General features: G+C 49.5%; 1 protein-coding gene across 4 annotated transcripts in view; it reads right to left on the bottom strand.

The window, feature by feature from the left end:
• Positions 1 to 22,554, bottom strand: part of LOC123768319 (RNA polymerase II elongation factor ELL) — a 270,210-nt gene that overhangs the window by 45,939 nt on the left and 201,717 nt on the right. The window contains exon 1 of one of the 4 annotated variants that reach the window (XM_069332906.1): positions 3,540 to 6,400. The exons of the other annotated variants lie outside the window; for them this stretch is intronic. The gene's annotated coding sequence lies outside the window, so the exon portion shown is untranslated. Of the gene's footprint in view, positions 1 to 3,539; positions 6,401 to 22,554 lie in introns of those variants that run through there. 4 annotated transcript variants of the gene reach the window in all.

The following is a 22,554-nucleotide window of genomic DNA, read 5'->3' as shown; positions in this document are numbered from 1 at the left end:
TACCTGAGTACCTGGAATTTATCACTGTGCCCATTCGAAAACTTTATTAATATCTGTTTTTTTCAATGTCTTCAGCAGAGATAATTTTCATGCTGATTGTTGTGTCATCTGTAATGGATGATACGAAGCTGTGACTTGTATTTTTGTCTATATCTGATATGAGAATAAGGAAAAGCAGCGGTGCAAGGACTGTACCTTGAGGTACAGAGCTTTTAACTGCACTTGGATCAGATTTTATTTGGTTGACTTAACTCTTTGTATTCTGTTAAATAGAAAATTGAATACCCAGCGTCCTACTTTACCGGTTATTCTCACTGACTTCATTTTGTGTGCATGGTCACATGGTCACCATTCGACTCCATGGTCACATTTGTCGAATGCCTTTGCGAAGTCCATGTATACCACGCCAGCATTCTGTTTTTCTTCTTGTGCCTCAGTGACTTTGTCGTAGTGGTCAAGTAGCTGTGAGAGGCATGATCTTCCCGCTCTAAATCTACGTTGGCCTGGATTGTGGAGGTCAATGATCTTCATGAAACTGGTGACCTGACTCCTGATCACTCTCTCAAATACTTTTATTATGTGGGACATTAGTGCAAGTGGTCTATAATTCTTAGCTAATGCCTTGCCCCTTTCCTTGTGTAGAGGAGTTGAATGTGTGCAGTAGGGGTGAGTGTGTGCAGAAGAGGTGAAGGCGTGCTGTAGCAGGGAGGGCGTGATGTCAACCCATCCTCAGACCAAGTCCATTCCATTCAGCTGTCGACCCCAAAAGACGCATTCATCCATTTTAACATGCTGTCCATTTAAAACAGCAATTTTCTCAAATAACAATTAATATTATTATATATAAGCATATTTTACGTATTTATGCATTGGTTTGGGTTAGGTGTTTAGGTTCTGTTGGCGATTATTTGTACTTGTAGTACGTGGGTGAAGCATTTACAGCGTTGTGGTTCGAACAAAAGTCGTCAGCGAAGCACTTGTTCCGGAAGTGTTCGGACGTCATCAGTTGTGAGTCATGTGTAAACCATTTTCCATCCATAAACACGGAGTTTGGCGGGTGCATGGAATGGAGTTTTGCTTTTGTTTACGAGGCCGGGCTAGTTGCTGCTGCTGCTGCAGGGGTGGAGTCTGACGACAACTCTCCATGACTCAATCTCATCAATGACTCATGGATGACCTCAGCCCTACTGACAGCGCTCCCCAACAATATTATAATGAGTTATGTAACAGTTCTGATGTATCATTACCACCGAATCATTATTATTAAACTAATCGATTATTCTATGATTTAAAGCCTAAGCGTGTCCAACATTACCCCCCCCCATCACCCCCAGCCAGGTAGTGGCAGGTGGGTATTATGGCCCTGGGGCCAGATTCACGAAAGCACTTACACAAGCACGTACGAACGTGTACGTCTTTCCTCAATCTTTGACGGCTTTGGTTACATTTATTAAACAGTATACTTACAAGCATGAAAACTTTCCATTCAACTGTTGTTATTGTTATAAACAGCCTCCTGGTGCTTCGGAGCTTATTAACTGTTCAATAATTGTAAAGAAAGCCACCAAAGATTGAGAAAAGATGTACAGGTTCGTAAGTATTTGCGTAAGTGCTTTCGTGAATCTAGCCCCAGGGCGAGTCTCTCTCTCTCTCACACACACACACACACACACACACACACACACACACACACACACACACACACACACACACACACACACACACACACACACACACACACACACACACCACGGCGGCATAATATAATGATGATGTTTAAGATTCAGGTACTGGGAAGTAAAAGTTCCAAGTAGCACGGGCTATGGTGAGCCCGTAGTGGACTTACCTGGCACAGGACCGGGGCTGTTAACTGAGGCGGCATAATGATTGATGATCATGATTAAGCCACCCCAAAAGGTGGCACGGGCATGAATAGCCCGTAAGTGGTGGCCCTTTGGAGCCATTACCAGTATCATTAGCTGATACTGGAGATCTGTAGGGGTGCGACTGCACCCTGCGTGACGGGAGATGTCTCCCCCGGGGCATAATACCTGTAGCTTTATTTTATTGTATTCTCGGGTAGGGTCTGGGGGGGGGAGGGAGGATCCTTTATCTGGCGTGTGCGTGTGTGTTCATGCGTGTTGTCGGGGAGCCGACAGCACGCACGAACATATTGTGGTTACTACCTCCCACTAACAATAAAATCAGTCGTGGATGTAAACGCCACCGATGACTCTGTACGCTACACAATCTCAAATAAGAAGCATGATTTTATGATCATACATTGGTATTGTAAAGTTTCAAGTTAACACGAGGAGTCTCGCGCAAGGTGACACGCGGATACACAAGGAAAAATACACCAACATAAACTTACACGAAACGCAGGAGGTACAGGACACAGACTTACTCATAGAAGGAACTGGGAAAGAAAGATCTGGGAATTATGATGTCTGACGACCTGACATTTAGTGAACATAACCCAGCAAATATAGCGGCGGCCAGGAAAATGCTAATATTATTTAAATCACTGGTGCTGTACTGTCTTGAGTATTGCTCAGTACTCACTGTCCCTTTCAGAGCAGGAGAAATCTCTGAATTAGAGGGAATACAGAGAACATATACCGCACGCATCGAAACGATATAGCATCTAAATTATTGGGACCGTCTCAAAGCTCTCAAAATGTACTCTCTGGAAAGGAGACGAGAAAGGTATAAAATAAAGCATAAATGGGAGATACTGGAAGACCAGATCCCAAATTTGCACAGTAGCATAACAAGATACTGGAGCGAAAGATAGAAGGAAATGCAGAATAGAACCAGTGAGAACTAGAGGTGCCATTGTCACAATCAGAGAGCACTGTCTTAACATCAGAGGTCCACAGCTGTTCAACACACTCCCAGCAAGCATTAGAAATATTGCCAGAACGAAGGTGGATGTATTAAGAGGCACGTGGACAGGTTCTTGCAAGAAGTGCCGGACCAACCGGGCTGTATTGAATATGTGAGCCTGCAGGCCGTTCCAAGCAACAGCCAGTTGGACCAAGTTATCCGTGCCGGGTTCGGGGAGTAGGAGAATTCCCGAAACACTCCCGGTATCAACTACCGGAATACCTAATAAATTGTACACTCATACTGCCTGAGGCCACGCACGCCCACCCATCACCAGTATCCTAAACCTGTGCCAGAATAAACTTATAAAATACAACCATTTTCTCTCTCCTATTGGGCAGGGCAGGGCAGGGCAGGATCGGGTATAGTTAAAACAATAGTTATGACGTAGTATGATGAAAATATTCTCAGGTCTTAAGACTAGGTACTAGATGGTACTAGGTACTCAATTACTGGTAAGGGAAGATGGTTGAGGAGCGAAGGATGGGAAGTAGGTAACGTCTATCCATCTTCACTTTATTAATTAATAATAATAATAATAATAATAACAATAATAATAACAATAATAATAATAATAATTAATATAAGGGGGAGGGGAAGCTATACTCCGGAAACTGGATTAAAATGAAAACCAATTAAGCCTCCCTTACCCTCCCCCATTTTCGTAGAAGTGGTCAGAGATCATCGGGCTGCAGAGATTAGCAGTCCTAAACGATTGATTGATTGATAAAGATTAAGCCACCCAAGAGGTGGCACGGGCATGAATAGCCCGTAAGTGATACAATTTTTTTTTTGTTCAGTAATTCTTTTCAGTATTCTGAGGTTGCATTTAATCGTCAAGCTGTTATCGCGGGGGAGGATACTGCTTGACAGTCTATATAGGGTGTCCAGCTCGATCAACCTCTTGTATCTGGTACTGTAGCGTGTCCGTTACTCGCCCCTCCTCCTCCTCATGCGGGACCTTCACATTCCCTTGTTAGTCTCTCTCACATACACAAGGCCCAATATATTCACACTTTATTTACCATCATGGAGGGTTAAGAGACCACTTGACTTAACCAGTTAGGAAACGGGCGAATGTTTACCGTATCACATGGTATGATGTTTATTAGTCACGCAAACATTTTCCCACCCACTCTCTCATCTCTCTCAGCGGCTGCATAGCCAGGACACAGCCCCTGGTGACTGGTACGAGGTTATGGTAGTGTAGGTGGAGGTGGTGATGCACCATACGGCGGTGCATGGGAAGTTTACTGCGTCACACGTGGCCTTGGCCGGGTGCACGTTTCTTGGGGGCCCGCCACCCTCCACTCTTGCCCACACGCCAGTTTCACTCAATTTCAACATATTTACTCAAAACTACATTAATTTCCAGAGAAAATACAGTTCGCGTTATAAAACGTAGGTATTTGTTTCCAAATATAACTTTTGTGAAAGGTTTACTGCAATATAATGTTTGTAGTATCATTAGATATGTCCTGTATCCAGAAGCCTCTGGCATCGGCGGCTGGCCAATATGTCTTCGGAAGCGTGACGCTGGAGCTGGCTGGCATCACCTCCCTCCAAAGCCTATCTTTGGCCATGCCGCTTCCTTCACTTGAGAATTATGCAACACCATTTAATTGTGTTAACCACATATTTCACATAGCCAATTAACTCGACGGACCCTTAACGAGGGACTCGACGATCTCTCTGAAGTTCGGAGGACAACGTTCGGACACTGATGGCCCGTGACGGTGAACTAGTTTCAAGAATATGGGAAATTGCGTCGCAATTAAACAAAAACAAAAATAAACACAAATATTATATATATGTCATTCCAATGTATCTTTTTTGGGGTATAACAAGTCTCGCTTTTCAGTACAAGTTTGTTTAGGTTAACAAATATTTTTCCTGGTATATTTCAGCATCCATGACTTGGTGTCGGGTTGTGCCCTTTAGCTGCGGTGAAGCGGCAGCCAACTTCTTGTGCAACTTTCATTGACAACACAAAATGTTAGGCAACTTGACACACATCTATCTTAAGCCACATAATTGTTGTTGAGAAGCGTCAGCACTTTCCCACACGTCCGTAACTTGCGCATGCATGACTATGCTCTCCCCTTGTATCATAATTCTCACAAGTTTCAGTACATTTCGACAAGAAAGTTTCTGAAATTCACTTCATGACACCCGTATCAGTTGTTTCAATTGTCTCAGATTCTCAACACTCAGTAGTTTCAAAGCGTTATACGACAAAGAGTACTGGGAAGGCGGGACACCACGAGCTTAGCTCTCATCCTGTAACTACACTTAGGTAATTACTAATCAAATTTATCGTTGTGATTTCCTGCTCGTCATCATCGGCTATTTGTGGAAGCTTATTTAATGATGAAGCAGCTTTTATTACTGAAGGTAAGCACATGTAGACATTAAGGCAGGTCACAAGTTGGCCAAAGTTGAGGTATCTTGGTGTTGGAGAGGGGGGCGTGACCCCGAGTAGGACGTCACTCATGGTGAAGGGATTTCCCGGAGCAAGCTGGAGGCTCGCTTAGTGCCACCACACTCCCACACACCTTCCCTTACACCAAGGACTTCCACTCGCAACACTACACTCAAAATTACCAAAATGTAAACTTGATGACCTTCTTATATTAATTAATTACACGTTTAATCCATTTCGTTTCTTTATCAAACACATCTAGCATAAGTACGATAGTTTTCATCTGGAGTTTTGAGTGCACAAGTAGACTTTGAGAAAATGAGGCATTGCGGTATAGCATTGTTAGCCATCTCGGCCAGTTCCAAGAGCACCACCAAGGCCAGATTAGTCAAGCGATGTGGGGTTTTTCCGTCCCACTGATTCGCTGGTTCACACTTTACTCCACCAGTCCGTAGGGCGGGAATTAGCCCGGTATCACTCACTCTTCCACTCCGTCACTTCACTTTTCCTTATCACTTTTCTACACAAGGTCCAATTTAGCACGGTACACTTGCCACAAACGTCACTTATCCTTAAAATAAAAAAAACACTGATATTGCGGAATACTAGATAATCTTTGTTCACAAAATGTGCCACTTTAGAGAAGGTGTTGATGAGTGTAGTGCCAGCCTCAAGGCGCGGCGCTACCGTCGACAAGTGAAGGTCGCAGCACCTCTACTTTCATTTACCCAATACCACTACTCAAAATTTGTCATGACGCAATTTATGACTATCAACTACTCTTGTACGTTAAGCTGGGGATAATAGGACAATATTTATTGTGCAAGGAGTCATCATAAGAATGAGTGTGGTGGTGGCTCGGCCAGGTAGCTGGCCGCCTGCTTCAGCCAGCCGCCCGCCCGCCCGTCCGGCCGGCCTGGCCTGGCCTGGTGGCCAGCAGGTGGGCGGACGTGGGGGCGGGCGGCCGGCCACAAGCCAGGCCAGGCAAGGCAAGGGCCGCCTCCTCCAGCAGTAGGGCCAGAGCCCACTGCTACAGCAGGAGGAGGGTCCGCTCGGTCCGCCGAGCCACGACACACTGGCGCTCCGTTTCGTGGCTTATATACTCTTATGGCCGGTGAGGTCCCCCCATTAACCCACCAGCCCCCAATACTCCTCCGGCCACGTCACCGCCTTTAGTAACGTCGTGTCGTCTGCAGTTTACCATTACAATTTCGACCTTAGCGAGGAGCTGCAGCTAGGCGTAACCCCAGCACAGATGGCGCGCGTGTAGCAGGGTGGGTGAAGGGGACGGGAGGGTGGACGGGGGGAGAAGAGGCGGAGCTTACTGCCCCTCCGGCAGCATGTGTTGCGACGAGAGGCGCAGGTGACGCTCAGGTATGTGGCGCACCCTGCCGGGAGGGGGCGGGGGAACCCGCTCAACACCTCGCCGCCCCCCCCCCTGTAGTATGGGGAAAAATATAGGGAGAGCAGAAGAGGGTTGGCGGAAAAACTACAAATTAGCGGCAGGGTATAGTGTAACATATTGCCACCTTTCGCAGTAAAGAGGACACGGGGGTCGCGAGGAGTCAAAGCAGCACCACGGTGGATGATCTCACGTTAGTTGGTCAATTACAGCTGTTACATAAACAACAGCTGTGACTGTCCCTAAACCAATCATCCGGTGATGTTAACATACCTAATAATTATTACAATTACGCAAAAATGACATTACCCCTACACTCTAATATTAGATCAAGCAGGATTCCCCTCTCTAAACTGGATGACCACCATGGTAACCCCCCCCCTAACCGACAACCACCGAGGCCAGCCCCCCCCCCCCCCCATGGCACTCACTGAGGCCAGGGCCCCTCAAGACATCCAGAGTGGCCGCCGGCCCGCTCCGGCACTTGGACCAAGCCGCCACCAATCCTGGTATTCCCCCCCCCCCTAGCCTGTTGAATATTTCTGAGGGTTGTTCTACTCCCGCAGCCTGGGCTGGTGCCAGTCTTCCCTGGTGACTGCCTACCTCTGACGACATTGGTCTTGGTAGCCAATGTCACACAGCCAGGCTAATCCAGTAACCCCAGCGGGAACCTGTCCAGGCTACCATCCATCCCTCCATACCAGGAGATGTGTTCCTGGAATTGTTCTACTCCCCGAGCCCGGCCCGGCCCGGCCCGGCCCGAGGCCAAGCTCGACTTGGTCCAACAGGCTGGACAGGCCAGGCTCCAACAGACCAGACCAGTCTCACCTTGACAACCAGCCAAGTTTAAAGCCCCCGCGAAAATTTATTACAAATTTACTCTCAGGAAAAAAAACAAAAAGTATAAATGGCTGATACTTGAAGTTCAAATTTGAAATCTGGACAACAAAGAAACAACATATTAGGACGAAATGCAGCATAATAGACCTAGTGAGTAGTAGAGGTTCAAGAATATGAACCTGTGCCATAGGCACAATTAGCGAGCACTGTATGAACATTAGAGATCCACGGTTCCCTTCCTGATCTCTGATTGTGCCTATGGCACCTCTGCTCTTCACTGGTTCTATTCTGCATTTTCTTCCATATCGTTCACGCCAGTATGTTGTTATTTTACTGTGTAGATTTGGGACCTGGTCCTCCAGTATTTTCCACGTGAATATTATTTGATATCTCTCTCGTCTCCTTTCTAGTGAGTACATTTGGAGAGCTTTGAGACGATCCCAATAATTTAGGTGCTTTATCGCGTCTATGTATGCCGTATATGTTCTCTGTATTCCCTCTATTTCAGCAATCTCTCCTGCTCTGAAGGGGGAAGTGAGTACTGAGCACTAATCTAAGACGGGACAGTACAAGTGTTTTGAATAATATAACCAATGTGATGGGATCCCTGGATTTGAAAGTTCTCGTAATCCATCCTATCATTTTTCTGGCTGACGCAATATTTGCTTGGTTATGCTCCCTAAACGTTAGGTCGTCACACATCATTATTCCCAAATCCTTGACATGCTGCTTTTCTACTATTGGCAGATTTTATTTGAATTTATCGAATCTCTGAGAACTACTTTAACAGTTAAGCCGTTTTGTACCCTGTATTATGATTGAGGTCCTCATTTTTACCAAACCTAAGTACCTGGAACCGGATTTATGAAGCAGTTACACAAGTACTTACGAACCTGTATACCTTTTCTCAATCTTTGGTGACTTTGTTTACAATTATTAAACAGTTAATGAGCTCCGAAGCACCAGGAGGCTGTTTATAACAACAACAACAGTTGATTGGCAAGTTTCATGCTTGTAAATTGTTTAATAAATGCAACCAAAGCCGTCAGAGATGAGGACAAATGTACACGTTCGTAAGTACTTGCTTGCGTAACTGCTTTATGAATCCGGGTCCTGGTATTCATCACGCTTGAATGTTGATCATCATGCTATTTTCTGCTGCAAAGTCGAAAACTTTATTAATATCTGATTGGTTTTTTTCCATGTCTTCAGCAGAGGTAATTTTGATGCTGAGTTTTGTGTCATCTGCAAAGGATGATACGAAGCTGGGACTTGTATTTTTGTCTATATCTGATATGAGAACAAGGAAAGGCAGTGGTGCAAGAACTGTACCCTGAGGTACAGAGCTAGGACTCTATTTTATACGGTTGACTGTTACTCTGTGTTCTGTTCGACAGAAAACTGAGTATCCACCGTCCTACTTTACCGGTTATTCCCACTGACCTCATTTTGGGGGCAGGGGGGGTTAACCATGCCCTCAGAGCCCCGCCACCCATGCCCTCAGAGCCCCGCCACCCATGCCCTCAGAGCCCCGCCACCCATGCCCTCAGAGCCCCGCCAGCCATGCCCTCAGAGCCCCGCCAGCCATGCCCTCAGAGCCCCGCCAGCCATGCCCTCAGAGCCCCGCCAGCCATGCCCTCAGAGCCCCGCCACCCATGCCCTCTGAGCCCCGCCAGCCATACCCTCAGAGCCCCGCCAGCCATACCCTCAGAGCCCCGCCAGCCATACCCTCAGAGCCCCGCCAGCCATGCCCTCAGAGCCCCGCCACCCATGCCCTCAGAGCTCCGCCAGCCATGCCCTCAGAGCTCCGCCAGCCCAGTAAGAGCCAGACGGCAGCACTCGTTCGTTTTGGTTCACCTTTCACTTTCTAGTTGCACATCCGGGAGGGAGATAAGGACGAGTTGAGCCGGCCGCCATGCTGCACTGGTTATGGACGGGGTGGGGTGAAGGTGTGCACGCACGCACACGCATTCGAACGCACCCGCATGCACACGCACGCACGCACACTGAGCGTGAAAGCTCAGCTCACACAGTTTCCACGCACAGGTGGAAACCGAGTACCCAGGTGAGCCATAGAGACATTAGAAAGAACTTTTTCTTTCTTAGTAGTTAACTACTTAGCTACTTAGTACTTGTCAGAGTAGTTAACAAATGGAATGCATTAGGCAGTGATGTGGTGGAGGCTGACACTATACACAGTTGAAATTGTAGATATGATAAGATACCGCCCCCGCCCCCCCCCCTAACCCCCACCCCTCCCCTATCTGTACACCGCTTGATTGACAGTCGAGAGGCGGGACCAAAGAGCCGAAGCTCAACCCCTGCAAGCATAACTAGTAAACACACACTAATAAATCAGAGAGGTCAAATAACTAGCAGGACTACCAACCTGTTCTCTACAATAAACCCCAACGGATAAAATATGACGTGTTATCAATCACAGCGGCTCTCAACCGCGTTTTGTATGCGCGAGTCGCTCGGTTAGGTTAGGGTGGTGTTGTGCCCCATTTTATGTGCGTTGTGGCAGGCGGAGAGGTCGGGCTGGGCCTAGACCACAGGAGCAATAGGGCCGAGAGTGTGGAAGCCGCCACCCACAACCTGAAGCGACCCAGACACGACTATGAGCGGGGCACTGGAGGCGTACAGAGCCCCCAGGACGCAGCGTGGGTAGGTGGAGGACGACCCCTGGTACACACACCAGGAGGGAGCAGGTGGAGGACGACCCCTGGTACACACCCCAGGAGGGAGCAGGTGGAGGACGACCCCTGGTACACACACCAGGAGGGAGCAGGTGGAGGACGACCCCTGGTACACACCCCAGGAGGGAGCAGGTGGAGGACGACCCCTGGTACACACACCAGGAGGGAGCAGGTGGAGGACGACCCCTGGTACACACACCAGGAGGGAGCAGGTGGAGGACGACCCCTGGTACACACACCAGGAGGGAGCAGGTGGAGGACGACCCCTGGTACACACCCCAGGAGGGAGCAGGTGGAGGACGACCCCTGGTACACACACCAGGAGGGAGCAGGTGGAGGACGACCCCTGGTACACACCCCAGGAGGGAGCAGGTGGAGGACGACCCCTGGTACACACACCAGGAGGGAGCAGGTGGAGGACGACCCCTGGTACACACCCCAGGAGGGAGCAGGTGGAGGACGACCCCCTGGTACACACACCAGGAGGGAGCAGGTGGAGGACGACCCCTGGTACACACCCCAGGAGGGAGCAGGTGGAGGACGACCCCTGGTACACACCCCAGGAGGGAGCAGGTGGAGGACGACCCCTGGTACACACACCAGGAGGGAGCAGGTGGAGGACGACCCCTGGTACACACACCAGGAGGGAGCAGGTGGAGGACGACCCCTCCACACCAGAGGAGGGGGGTGGAGAAAGTAACAATGAAGGACACAGTAGAAGGAAAGGAAAAAGTTCGAGAAGAGGAATGTGTGATGAAAGTGTAAGTAGCAGAACTGGTTTACCCAGCACACCACCCTTCATGCTACCCCCCCCCCCCTCCCCCCTCACAGCTAACTCACCTTACACACCCTACATCACTCCTCACAAAGCCTCTATTATGTTTTACATCACACAAAATCTTCAATTGGACGACTCTGCTCCAAGGTGTTCAGCTTGTGTTTGAACAGAGTTGTTCTTAGCCCGTTATCACACGAAACGTCACACCAGCCAAAACTAATCATGGTCATTCGTCAAGAATCCTGACAAGCGTAAGCCTGACCCTTCAGTAAATCACGGTCATTGGAGTCGCTAAAGTAGCCTAGGAGAGGGGGAGGGAGGGGGGGGGGGTCTTGTACAGCGCGATGTGTCGGTCCAGGACACTCAGGTCTGGCACAGGTTCCTGCCGAAGTGCGCGGGAGGGTCGAACTGGCGCACTCTATGAAAGGGTCCAGCAGAGTGAAGCGGTGTGACTCTACAACTAGTCCCAGCAAGGGGCAGTGAGTGCTAGTTACCCAGAACCCTTTCATAATTGATTTAATTATTATTTAATAGAATAAAATTAGCAATTAGGATGTGGCGGGACCCTAGAGCCGTATCGCATTCCCAGCAAGTACAACTACGTGAGTACACCCCACACTACTCTAAAGCAGTGTATACATCCTTTACTGACCCCTAACACACACACACACACACACACACACACAAAATAGTAACAGGAATTGATAAAATCGATAGGGAAGATTTCCTGAGACCTGGAACTTTAAGAACAAGAGGTCATAGATTTAAACTACCTAAACACAGATGCCGAAGAAATATAAGAAAAATCACTTTCGCAAACAGTGGTAGACGGTTGGAACAAGTTAGGTGAGAAGGTGGTGGAGGCAAGACCGTCAGTAGTTTCAAAGCGTTATATGACAAAGAGTGCTGGGAAGACGGGACACCACGAGCGTAGCTCTCATTCTGTAACTACACTTAGGTAATTACACACACACACACACACACACACACACACACACACACACACACACACACACACACAAACAAACACACACACACAAACACACACAAACAAACACACACACACACAAACACACACAAACACACACAACGATCTTGACAGCGATCAACACAGCGATCATCACAACGATCAACACAGAACGATCTTCCAGAGGGTATAGACTCGTTCCTCTCGATGTTTGCTGATGATGCAAAAATTATGAGAAGAATCAAGACGGATGAAGATAGAGAGACTACAGGATGACCTGGATAAACTGGAGGAATGGTCTAGAAAATGGCTGCTAAAGTTCAACTCGGGAAAGTGTAAGGTGATGAAATTAGGCGAAGGGAGCAGGAGGCTGAACACAAGGTATCATCTGGGAGGGAAAATCCTGCAAGAGTCAAATAGAGAGAAGGATCTGGGGGTTGATATCACACCGAACCTGTCCCCAGAGGCCCACATCAAAAGAATATCATCAGCGGCATATGCTAGACTGGCCAACATAAGAACTGCCTTCAGAAACTTGTGTAAGGAATCTTTCAGAACCCTGTATACCACTTATGTAAGACCAATCCTGGAGTATGCAGCTCCAGCCTGGAGTCCATACCTAGTTAAACACAAGACAAAGTTAGAGAAGATTCAGCGGTATGCCACCAGGCTCGTCCCGGAACTGAGAGGATTGAGCTACGAGGAAAGGCTAAAGGAGCTGAACCTCACATCCCTGGAAAACAGAAGAGTAAGGGGAGACATGATAACCACCTACAAAATTCTCAGGGGAATTGACAGGGTGGACAAAGACAAACTCTTCAGCACGGGTGGGACACGAACAAGGGGACACAGGTGGAAACTTAGTACCCAGATGAGCCACAGAGACGTTAGAAAGAATTTTTTCAGTGTCAGAGTAGTTAATAAATGGAATGCACTAGGAAGTGATGTGGTGGAGGCTGACTCCATACGCAGTTTCAATGTAGATATGATAGAGCCCAGTAGGCTCAGGAATCTGTACACCAGTTGATTGACAGTTGAGAGGCGGGACCAAAGAGCCATAGCTCAACCCCCGCAAGCACAATTAGGCGAGTACAATTAGGTAAGTACACACGTACACACACACACACACACACACGGCAGCCTCAACTAATGTCATGTTGGTGAACAAAATCCAAACTGTCCTCCACACAGACACAGAAGCGGTGTTTGTGTTCACCTTGAATGTCGTGACGAGGTTTCCTCTTTTATTTGGATAAATGTAAGACAAGTTATGGCCGCGACCTTTCCTAGGGGACACAACCTTCCCTGTCTGTGTCACCGTCTCCTTATGTCGCCCCCACACCACCACCCTCCTGTACTCACCTAGCTGGGCTTGCGGCGGTTGAGCTTTGGCTCTTTGGTTCCGCCTCTCAACTGTCAATCAACTGGTGTACAGATTCCTGAGCCTATTGGGCTCTATCATATCTACATTGAAACTGCGTATGGAGTCAGCCTCCACCACATCACTTCCTAGTGCATTCCACCTGTTAACTACTCTGACACTGAAAAAAAATCTTTCTAACGTCTCTGTGGCTCATTTGGGTACTAAATTTCCACCTGTATCCCCTTATTCATGTCCCACCCGTGCTGAAGAGTTTGTCTTTGTCCATCCTGTTAATTCCCCTGAAAATTTTGTAGGTAGTTATCATGTCTCCCCTTACTCTTCTGTCTTACCAGGGACGTGAGTTTCAGCTCCTTTAGCCTTTCCTCGTAGCTGTTTTGTTCCCGGCAGGTCCTCATCAACACCCGCCACAATCTTCATTCCATGCACCCGCCAAACCGTTTATGAATGAAAACGCTTAACACACAACTCACAACTTATCTTATGTAGTAGTAGTGGAAACCGGGCCTACGACCGGCCGTTTTCATTTTTTCAGGGGCCGGTCCTAGGCCCCGGTTTTTTTCATGTTTTTCCCCCGGTAGGCCATAGGCCCCGGGGTATTTTCATTTTTTTTTTCCAAATTCCTCCCCCACCTTGGGTAATGTGGGGGAGGAACACTACCTTAACCACAAAGGCCAGGGGAAAGAGAGAGAGAGAGGATGTGCTGCACAGTGAACTAAAGGCGTGATTGAGGAAGCAGACACCCAGAGGAGCGAGGTGATGGGCTCCCCTTGAGAAGCCTTGGCCCTGGGTCCTGGTTGATACCTGGTTGATGGGGTTTTGAGAGTTATCTACTCCCCAAGTCCGGCCCGTGGCCAGGCTTGACTTGTGAGAGTTTGGTCCACCAGGCTGTTGCTTGGAGCGGCCCCGGGTCGAGCTTGGGGAGTAGAACAACTCCCAGAACACCATCCAGGTACAACACCGGTCGCCCCTACGCTGGATGACAGACCTGACGATGGCCTGCTGCACAGTGGAAGCACCTCAAGGTAAGGGGGTGTAGTGGGCAGCGCGCACGCCGCCAGAGTGAGCCACCCGGGCGCCACACCCTCCGTCACCTACAAGTCTCATCGGCGACGACACCTGCTCTTACACCTACAGCACGGAGATGGAGGTGGAAGAGAGGGAGGGAAAACCAGGAAGGAGGGCGGGGGTTGAGGATGAGAGGAGGGCGTAGGGGGGGGGGGGGGAGGTGGCAAGGAAGGAAGTAAGATACCTGCTTGATGGGGTTCAGGGAGTTCTTCTACTCCCCAAGCCCGGCCCGAGGCCATGCTTGAGTTTGGAAGGAAGGAAGGAAGGAAGGAAGGAAGGAAGGAAGGAAGGAAGGAAGGAAGGAAGGAAGGAAGGAAGGAAGGAAGGAAGGAAGGAAGGAATAATAATAATAATATTCCAAATGTGGCCGTTTCATGTGTGGTGTTGAGGTCAAGGGAGAGTGAGCGAGGCAGACACGTTTCCTTACACTTGACACGAGGAAATAGTTACCCGGAAGACAGCCAACAGTTGGGGCTTGGAGGATCCCGAGGAAAGTTAGTGGCTGGCCTTGAGAGCCCTCGATTACCTTTAACCGGCTTCCTGCATCCGACTGGGAAACCTAATGTAACTAAAACGTGTCCAGGACGTGCCAGGTCTCCCGCACCCCCGCCCTCCACGTGTCCCACACACCCATCACCACAAAGCCCACTGAAAACTTCCCGCTTCTCAATCACATTAGAAATAACTGCGTCCATATTTAACGCTTTATGCGTACACCGATGACTCACTTGCGTCCAGTTGACGGTTGCGTCAACTGGACGCAAGATTTAGAAGATCCCACTTGATTTAGAAGTAGCCATAGACAATATGCCTATGCACTCGGCACCAGGCCCTGATTCTTGCAACTCCATATTCACCAAGAATTGTATAAAAAAAAACTTTCACAAGCCCTTACAATTTTTGAAGACGGAGCCAAGATACTGGTGTTATCCCTGACATACTAAAAGCAGCTGCGATAGCACCTCTTCGCTGATAGCAAAGGAGGGAATAAAGTTGAGGCAAAACATTATAGGCCGATAACACTAACATCACACATCATAGAAATCATTGAATGCTACGGTTACCTTACCTTCTCAAGGTAACCTTGCGATGATTTCGGGGCTCAACGTCCTCGGGGCCCGGTCCTCGACTAGGCCTCCTGGTTGCTGGATTGGTCAACCTGGCTGCTGAACGCGACTGCTCGCAGCCTGACATATAAATCACAGCCTGGTTGATCAGGTATCCTTTGGAGGTGTTTATCGAGTTCTGTCTTGAACACTGTGACGGGGGTCGGCCAGATATGCCCCTTATGTGTAGCGGAAGCGTGTTGAACAGTCTCGGGCCTCTGATGTTGATAGTTCTCTCTCAGAGTACCTGTTGCACCTCTACTCTTCAACGGGGATATTCTGCACATCCTGGTCTCATGTGATGTTATTTCTGTGTGCAGGTTTGGGACCAGCCCCTCTAATATTTTCCTCGTGTAAATTAAAATTAGTATGTATCTCTCCCGCCTGCGCTCAAGAGAAAACAGATTTAGGCTATTTAGTGGGTCCCAATAGTTTAGATGTTTCATTGAGTGGATTCTAGCAGTAAAGGCTCTCTGCACGCTCTCCAGGTCAGCAATATGGTGAACGATATGGACATGGCACAGAGAAGAATGTATGACCATCAGAGGTCCACGGTTGATCAATATCCTCCCAGCAAGAGATATTGCCGGAACAAATGTGGAATTCTTCAAGAAAACTGGATTTATTTTCTGCAAGAAGTGCCGGACCCACCAGGTGGGTATGTGGGCCTGCGGGCCGCTCCAAGCACCAGCCTCTTACAAGTCAAGCCTGACCTCGGGCTTGAGTGCACGAGTATGTTCTCACTTTCTGTTTAAAAGTCTGCGTTGCTAGTGCTAATATCAGTAATATTGTCAGAGCTGTGGATATGGTTCATAAAGGGGACGGGAACTGTCAGGAGAAAGCACCACGTCATTACGGCCATATAGCACACAGAAGGAATCAGGATAAGGGTTTGGGATGGGACGGGGGAAAGGAATGGTTCATAAAGAAGTAGGCCGGATCTTCCACTTTCATGTTGTTTATTGGTGTGCTAAACATACCCTCATCCTGTTCTTTTAGAATTTCGCTAATTCCTTTGTCGTTCTTTGTTTGAACTTTCTTATGGATAGATGTCCACCACCAGGGCCTCCCCCAGCCCCAACCCCTACCACCAGGGCCATCCCCAGCCCCTAGCCCTACCACCAGGGCCATCCCCAGCCCCTAGCCCTACCACCAGGGCCATCCCCAGCCCCTAGCCCTACCACCAGGGCCATCCCCAGCCCCTACCACCAGAGCCATCCCCTACCACCAGAGCCATCCCCAGCCCCTAGCCCTACCACCAGGGCCATCCCCAGCCCCTACCACCAAAGCCATCCCCATCCCCTACCACCAGGGCCATCCCCAGCCCCTAGCCCTACCACCAGGGCCATCCCCAGCCCCTACTCCTTAACATCTGCCAGGTTTCACCAGCACTGAAAGAATACGTAAATCTAGGTCTCTTATCATTTCTACTTATCGTATTTAAGACAAAAATCATGCTGGCGCCTCCCCCCCCCCCCAACCCCCACTCACGGTGCAGGAGGCAGTGTGGGGAGCTGGGAGCTGTTATGTGGGAGCTGGGAGTCGGGACCCCACACGAACGTTGTATATCACATTAACCCCCCCCCCCTCCCCTCCCACCTGTCATCGTGACACCCCACCCCCCCCTACTGTCACACGTGTCGATAACACGTGTCAACTTTTACCTACGTTTAAAGAGCTATTTTGTACATTTAAAGAACTTTTGCATATTTAAAGAACACTTTTTGTGTGTGTGATGTTTACTGTGGTGGAGGTGGGGCGCCGGGGACGGCTCTAGTGGGCGGTACTGACAAACGCAGCCAGGTGTAAGCAGGTGTACGTAAGGGTATACCGACCAGCACACCTGGCTTCAATTGCCGCTACAAGGATATCAAGAGTGTGCAGGTGTGCCCTTCACGTGTGTGGTGACAACACGCGGTGGTGGTGAAGGTGTCTTGCCACACCTGTAGATCAAGTCACCTCAAGACAAGCCTGGCTCGACGCCGGGTGTGGAGAAGTGGAACACCTCCCACCTTCACCACTCTACGCACACTTCAACGCCAGGATCCATCCAGCTACTGACGAAACCTGTACATCTTTCCTCATACATGTTGGGGTTGTTTTCGCTCATCACACAGTTTACCAGCGTCCAAACTTTACAACCTAAGGTTGACATTTGTATAAAACCCCAACGGGGCTTCGGAGCTCATAAACGGTAATAAACATAAACCAAGCCGCCAAGGTCGAGGAAAGATGTACAGGTTTCGTCACGGTTCTTTAAAAAGACTTGATGACTCCGAGCCCTAGCCCTGCCCCTGCCCTGGCCCTGCCCAAGTACAGTTTGGTGGCAGACACAGACCTGGAGTGACCTACCCTAGCACCAGCTCTCAACCTTCACACCATACGTACCTGTAAATGCAAACACAAGCATTACAAATATAGCATATATTATATATATATATATATATATATATATATATATATATATATATATATATATATATATATATATATATATATATATATATAAAACCAAAAAATCCTCACCCCTAGAGGATTCGAACCCAGATATCCAGGGTTCCATGCACCTTAGCGTATCCAGTACTTAACCCGCTTGACCACCCTGACTTCAAAAGAATTGGAAGTGGTCAGCCCCATAACCCAACCCCCGACACCACTCGGTTATCTTGAGAGGTTATCTTGAGGTGGTCAGTGTTTGGGACAAACATTTCATCAAATCCCCCCACATGTTGGGGCCCACGTGAGTAACACAGCTGCCAACAAACATGAATGGTCCCCAAGCCAATATGCAACCGAAAACTAATAGGTAAGTGTGTATCTTAGGGTAGGGCAGGTGGGGAGAGGATAGGAGGGGAGGAGAGGGTAGGAAGGTGGTACCAAGCGGAACAGTAAGGCCACAACAAGTCATTGCCCCTTAACCAACCCCAGCACACACACACACACACACACACGTGTGTCCTTCAACACCTGGGCTCACACACCTGGACTTACACACCTGCGTCACACACCAGCATACCTAAGCACAGAGGGAGGGGGAAGGAGAGTGCAACACAGGAGCATCGAACAAGGACAAACTACAAGACTTCACTACCTACGAAGAGTTAGTACAGGAACCAATCTGGTTGGAATCCTTGTGTACGTTTTCAGTTCTGGCTTTTATGTTACACAAGGTGCAGGACTCCATGCCGGTGATGCGTGGTGGTGATGGAATAACGAAAATGGGTTAAAGTCACCAATAGAACGAAACGAGGTATAACATTATGTGTAGATGAGAGGTAACCAGCTTGAAGGGAGCGTGGAGAAATATGAAAGTAGAGAGAGAGGAAGGAGAAATTGTGGATACCTGGTTGATACCTGGTTGATGAGGTTCTAAGAGGAGTTCTACTCCCCAGGCCCGGGCCGAGGCCATGGCTTGAATTGTGAGAGTTTGGTCCACCAGGCTGTTGCTTGGAACGGCGGCCCGCAGGCCCACATACCCCTGCAGCCAGTTTGGTCCGGCACTCCTTGGAGGAAACTAACTAGTTTCCTCTTGAAGATGTCCACGGTTGTTCCGGCAACATTTCTTATGCTCCTTGGGAGTATGTTGAACAACCGTGGACCTTTGATGTTTATACAGTTCTTCTCTACAGTTTATACAGTGGTGGGAGAGAGTGGGACAATTGAAAGAGGGGGAGAGGGAATAGGAGTGAAATTGAGAATGTAAGAGAGAGAGGGGGAGGGGGAAAGAGAAAACATAAGCTCTTTTTTTGCAGGCTTCAGGTGAGCTGAAGTATAACAACAGCTCTTACTTGCAGCTTCATCAGGTACGTCAAATGAAAGCCTATTCTTAGTTTATATAAACAACAAAGATAGTGTGTGTGTGTTAACTGTTGCTGTTCATTGATAAAACATATAAATGCTTCTAGCCCCTTCAGTTACTTGGTGATAACAATATCTGCCTCTCACCTCATATAATCTTCACACAAACCGTCAACAGGTCAAGGGACGGTCAACAGCCCACTGATCCAGCACACAGGGACGACAGCAACACAATAGCGGCTTGATAGTTCAAACACTAGTTTATGCAGGTCTTTAGAAGGATTGTCCTAGCCATGACTCCCTTCTATAGGCAAACTGAACTGATGGCGCACGCGGTACGAACATGGCGCACGTGGTACGAACACGGTACGAACACGGCGCAAGGGGTACGAACACTACTACATTCACAGGCATCTTTCATGTTATATACAACTGTTGGGCGCCTGAGATCCCAGCTCCCGCTTCTGTGCCAGGTAAGTCCACTACGGGCTCACCATAGCCCGTGCTACTTGGAACTATTGTTCAGAGTAGCTGAATCTTAAACAACAACAACAGCCTGAGGTCCTTTGGCATCACGACGTGGATTAGTCATCCTGAGCAGATTAGCATGGCTGCAACCTAACAGCGTCGTTATCTCCTGAGCACCTGACCTGACCTGACCAGACCAGACCAGTGTCTGCTCCTGCAGCAGGTGGGACTGCTCTGTGTCCGCCTCACCACTGGTGGCTGCAGCACCCAGCCATCTTGCACTGCTATACTGCTCTCTGTGTGTTGTTGCTTTGTTACCATCGTGGGGGGGGGTTAAGGGGGGTGGTAGTGGGGGGGGGGGGGGTTAAGGGGGGTGGTAGTGGGGGGGGGGGTTGGTAGTGGGGGAAGGTAGGAGGGGTATGGGGGGGTGGTTGTATGATATATACAATTAGTTTTGATCTAATGGGCAACAGCCAACTATTATACGACCACTACACAAAAGCACACTATCTGTAAACTGCGAAAACAAACTGGGTTATACTCAATATATTGTATATATATTTTCTAATTAAAGTTATTAACTCAGTTATTGAAATATATGGCGGCATTTTGAACATGAAACTCCTAAACTCACCGGTAATTAATACAAGATAATCCTAGTGGTTTGCTTTTATACTTTGCATATGGAGCATACCTGCAGCATACCTGGAGCATACTTGGAGCATACCTGGAGCGTGTTCCGGGAGCTATACTCGCCGAGGCCGGCCTGGGCCCAGGCCCACATATCCAATAAGACCCGGTTGGCCCAGCACCTCCCAAGGAACTTGTTCATTTGTTTTTCTTCAGACCACTATGAGGCCCCCTCGTGGGAGACTGACCCTAGCCTAACACACTCAGCTCCCACTCACCGCATTAACCACTCAAACACCGTACCCACACGTGCCCACTGACCGTACCCACACGTGCCCACTGACCGTACCCACACGTGCCCACTGACCGTGCCCACACGTGCCCACTGACCGTGCCCACACGTGCCCACTGACCGTACCCACACGTGCCCACTGACCGTGCCCACACGTGCCCACTGACCGTACCCGCCCACTGACCGTACCCACACGTGCCCACTGACCGTACCCACACGTAGCCCACTGACCGTACCCACACGTGCCCACTGATCTTCATAATAACTCCCACCTGCTGCCCACTTAAACCAACCCTCACACTCACTCTTATTCAATGTTACACCGGGGAAAATAAAAGGATGGAGAAAGAGAAAAACGAAGATAAGAGGAATAGGGAAGGAGGAATGGAGGAGAGAAGAGGCTAAAGAGGGAGAGAGAGAGAGAAGCAGACGATCAACAAGTCTGATGCAGTATGCTGAGTGTTGTGATGCTGGGAGGGAGGGAGGTGGGTGTGTCGTATTGATCCCAGCCCCAGGTGTACCCCCCCCACACCTACAGTGATCCCAGCCCCAGGTGTCCCCCCCCCACACCTACAGTGATCCCAGCCCCAGGTGTCCCCCCCCACACCTACAGTGATCCCAGCCCCAGGTGTCCCCCCCCCACACCTACAGTGATCCCAGCCCCAGGTGTCCCCCCCACACCTACAGTGATCCCAGCCCCAGGTGTCCCCCCCCCCACACCTACAGTGATCCCAGCCCCAGGTGTCCCCCCCCCACACCTACAGTGATCCCAGCCCCAGGTGTCCCCCCCCCACACCTACAGTGATCCCAGCCCCAGGTGTCCCCCCCCACACCTACAGTGATCCCAGCCCCAGGTGTCCCCCCCCCCACACCTACAGTGATCCCAGCCCCAGGTGTCCCCCCCAGGTGTCCCCCCCCACACCTACAGTGATCCCAGCCCCAGGTGTCCCCCCCCCACACCTACAGTGATCCCAGCCCCAGGTGTCCCCCCACACCTACAGTGATCCCAGCCCCAAGTGACCATAACTAAATTAACAAGTACAAAGATCGCAGGGAGCGTAATGATCGCAGGGAGCGTAATGATCGCAGGGAGCGTAACGATCGCAGGGAGCGTAATGATCCCAGGGAGCGTAATGATCACAGGGAGCGTAATGACCACAGGGAGCGTAATGATCCCAGGGAGCATAATGACCACAGGGAGCGTAATGATCACAGGGAGCGTAATGATCCCAGGGAGCGTAATGATCACAGGGAGCGTAATGACCACAGGGAGCGTAATGATCCCAGGGAGCGTAATGATCCCAGGGAGCGTAATGATCACAGGGAGCGTAATGACCACAGGGAGCGTAATGATCCCAGGGAGCGTAATGATCCCAGGGAGCGTAATGATCCCAGGGAGCGTAATGATCCCAGGGAGCGTAATGATCCCAGGGAGCGTAATGATCACAGGGAGCGTAATGATCACAGGGAGCGTAATGATCACAGGGAGCGTAATGACTACAGGGAGCGTAATGATCACAGGGAGCGTAATGACTACAGGGAGCGTAATGATCACAGGGAGCGTAATGATCCCAGGGAGCAAGAGCGTGAGGGATGACGTAAGTGCGGGTGTGAGATGGTGGGAGCGGGGAAGCCCCGGCGGCCCTCGGGGCTCCTGGTGGTGAGGCACTCCCGCCTCAGACTCTGAATATCACACTTCGTCAATTACGGCCCCAACACCTGTACCAGGCAAGTTCACTACGGGCTCGCCATAGTGGACTTAAGGCGCTACGTGCAACAGTTTGTTCCGAGTACCTGAGGCTATAACACCAACA

This window comes from Procambarus clarkii, chromosome 1 (assembly GCF_040958095.1).
Source record: "Procambarus clarkii isolate CNS0578487 chromosome 1, FALCON_Pclarkii_2.0, whole genome shotgun sequence".
Classification (NCBI taxonomy): domain Eukaryota; kingdom Metazoa; phylum Arthropoda; class Malacostraca; order Decapoda; family Cambaridae; genus Procambarus; species Procambarus clarkii.
The sequence above is the reverse complement of the archived record's forward strand: the minus strand, read 5'-3'. Positions and strand labels throughout refer to the sequence as shown.